We start from the raw sequence: 3067 nt of genomic DNA, 5'->3' as shown, positions 1-3067 counted from the left end.
TCACAAATCATTATTAATGATTCTTGGTTACGTATTTGATCACATTTAAACTTCAAAAGCCGATTGTGGTGGTTGTTATGTGCCATTGAGTGGAGTATGACTCATAGTAACCCAAGAACCACAAATCCAAATCCTATCCTATCCTGTGCCTTCCTCATCATCTCTGACACACTTGGGCCCAGTGCTGCAGTCTTTGTGTCAATTCACCTGATTAAGGGTCTTCCTCTCTTTCATTGACCCTCTACCTTTCCAAATGTGATTTCCATCTCCAAGGAATAGCTCCTCCTGATAATATGCTCAAAGTACGTGAGATGCAACTTCACCATCTTTGCCTTCAAGAAGCACACTGGCTGCATTATTTTCCAAGATGTATCTACTTGTTCTTTCGGCTGTCAATGAAATATTCAGTGCTTTTCTCCAACATCACAGACGTATCAATTATTTTTCCAGATCTCAGTATAGCAAGTGATTGAAAAGACCATGGCTTGAATCAGGTGCACCTAAATCTTCAGACTGACATCATTGCCCCTCAGTAATTTGGAGGCGTCCCTGAAAAGCAGACTTACCCTATGTACTATGTCTCCTGATCTCCTGACTACTCGTACCAAGGATGTTGATTGTGAATTTAAATAGGATGAAATGATTAACAATTCCAATCTTTTCTCAATATATCATAAGGTTTCTTGTTAGTCCAGTGGTGAGGATTTTTGTATTCTTGATATTGAAATAAATTAATGTTCAAGGCTGTTATCTTTGATCTGGTTCAGCAAGTATTTCATGTTATCTTAAAAGTTGGTAGAATTTCTGAATTTATTTTTTCCTTAATATTTGAATAATAGTTGTACAAATTAATCTTCCTTGTGTGTATATGAATGGTATCCTAATACTCACAGAACTGGATTTCAGGATTGTTGTTGTTGTTGTTATGTGCTGTCGAGTCGTTTGCGACTCATAGGGACCCTATGTATAACAGCCCTAAACTCTGCTCTGTCCTGTGCCAATCTCACTGTCTCTGACACACCCATCCCGATTTCCCCAGTCACTGAATCAATCCACCTCGTGTGCCGTCCCTCCACCCTCCCAAGCATGAAGTCCTTCTCCAAGGACCGATCTCTCCTTACAACATGACCAAAGTATGTCAGACAAAGCCTCAGGATCCTTGCCTCCACAGAGCAGCCCAGTTTAACCCTCGTCAGGATGAATCTGTTTGTTTTCTTAGGAGTCCATGGTGCCCTCAATACTCTTCTCCAACACCGAAACTCAAAGGCATCAATTCTCTTTATATCTTCCCTAGCCATTGTCCAACTCTCTGATAGGTCTTGAAATATTTTGTTTTACTGTGAATGTGATACCATTCTTCTTAAATTTTCATTCCTTGAATGATAAATTAAATTGTTATCTAATTCAAAGCAACCAATGCTGGGCCATTTCAACAGCAAGATAGCAAACATCTTCATCACTAGTCCAATATGCAACATAATGATAGAAGATTGATGTTGTCAATTATTTAATTTTATCCACAATCAAAACCCATGACAAAAGCAGTTCAAAAAGCAAAAACATAGTGGTTGTTGCTATATGCCATTGAGTTGCTTGAGACTCATAGAGGCCCTACATACAAGAGCCCTAAATGCTGCTCTATCCTGTGCCAACCTCGCCATCTCCCACAAACTCATTCCCACCACCCCAGTCACAGAATTGATCCATCTCATTGAATTTCTTCCTCTCCTGTGCTGACCCTCCACTCTCCCAAATATAATGTCCCTCTCCAAGGACCAGTCTCCTTCTCACACATGCCCAAAGAATGTCAGACGGAAATCTGAAAAATATAGTATATTGGGAAAATTTGCTATCAAAGACTTCTCCAAGGAGCAATGATATCAATTTAAAGATTAACTTGTGCTTGACTGAAGCCATGGTCTATTTAATTGCTTCCTAAGCACCTAAAATTTGGACAAGGAATAAAAATGATGGGAAAATTGATGCTTTTGAATTATGATGGTTAGAGTATTGAATATCCCATGAACTGCATAAAAAAGAAACAAGTTTATTTTGAAGGTAGTGAAATTAGGGAACTCTTTAGAGTCAAGAGTGTGAAATTTTGTCTCACATACGTTGAGCATGTTTTCTGGAAGAACAAGTCCTTGGAAAAAGGCATCATAAGAGAAAGAGAGGAATTTCCTCAACAAGGTGGATTTACACAGAGACTGTAACAATGGGCTCAAGCAGATCAGAAATGGTGAGAATGGTACAAGGTATGCCAGCATTCATATGTGTTGTTCATAAAATCTCTTTTAGTCATAGCTGACTTGATGGCACCTATTAACAATAACTGCATTACACAGAAAATTCTTTCTTTACTGTCTTCCTAATCTTGCTTTAAACAATTTATTACAATGTATCTTCACACAAACACTCCCAATATATTTGCTAAAAATAACATCAGAGGGAAATGTGTGTTCTAGCTCTCTGTGCGCTTTGGTGCCCCAGCTACTGAGGGTCTAAGTCTGGGCAGCTGAAGAGTGTGGTTAGCAAGATGAACAGAGATGTGCAGATGAGAGCAGCAATTAACCAAAAGTTGATAGAAACTGGAGAAAGAGAACGCCTCAAAGAATAGCTGAGAGCCAAACTAATTGAATGTGGCTGGAAGGACCAGTTGAAAGCACACTGTAAAGAGTTAATTAAAGGAAAGGGACTAGAACACGTTACTGTTGATGACTTGGTGGCTGAAATCATTACAAACGGCAGAGCCCGGGTACCTGACAGTGTTAAGAAGGAACTCCTACAAAGAATAAGAACATTCCTTGCTCAGCATGCCAGCCTTTAAGATTGTGCTAGATCATGTTGTTCTGTGGTTTTATTTCTGAAAGTGAAACTTGCCATAAATTAGAAATCAGTTTCCCAAAAGAAAATCCTCTTTTGTATGATGTTATGCAGTTTTCAGTAATGATGTATACATTGTATTGATTTTTTCCCCCTAAATGTGTTATTTTAATAAATATCTCATGAATAAAAAATAACAGCAGAAAAGCAACATCAACTATCCTTTTCTGACTTTCAAATGATT

At 38.4% G+C, this 3067-nt stretch overlaps 1 pseudogene; it reads left to right on the top strand.

Moving 5' to 3' along the window:
• The first annotated feature begins 2530 nt into the window (after positions 1-2530).
• LOC102851060 lies at positions 2531-2827 on the top strand (annotated as a pseudogene).
• The last annotated feature ends 240 nt before the right edge of the window (positions 2828-3067 follow it).

The sequence above is a fragment of the Elephantulus edwardii genome, unplaced genomic scaffold (assembly GCF_000299155.1).
Source record: "Elephantulus edwardii isolate Elephantulus edwardi_28Jun2011 unplaced genomic scaffold, EleEdw1.0 scaffold00021, whole genome shotgun sequence".
Classification (NCBI taxonomy): domain Eukaryota; kingdom Metazoa; phylum Chordata; class Mammalia; order Macroscelidea; family Macroscelididae; genus Elephantulus; species Elephantulus edwardii.
The sequence above is the reverse complement of the archived record's forward strand: the minus strand, read 5'-3'. Positions and strand labels throughout refer to the sequence as shown.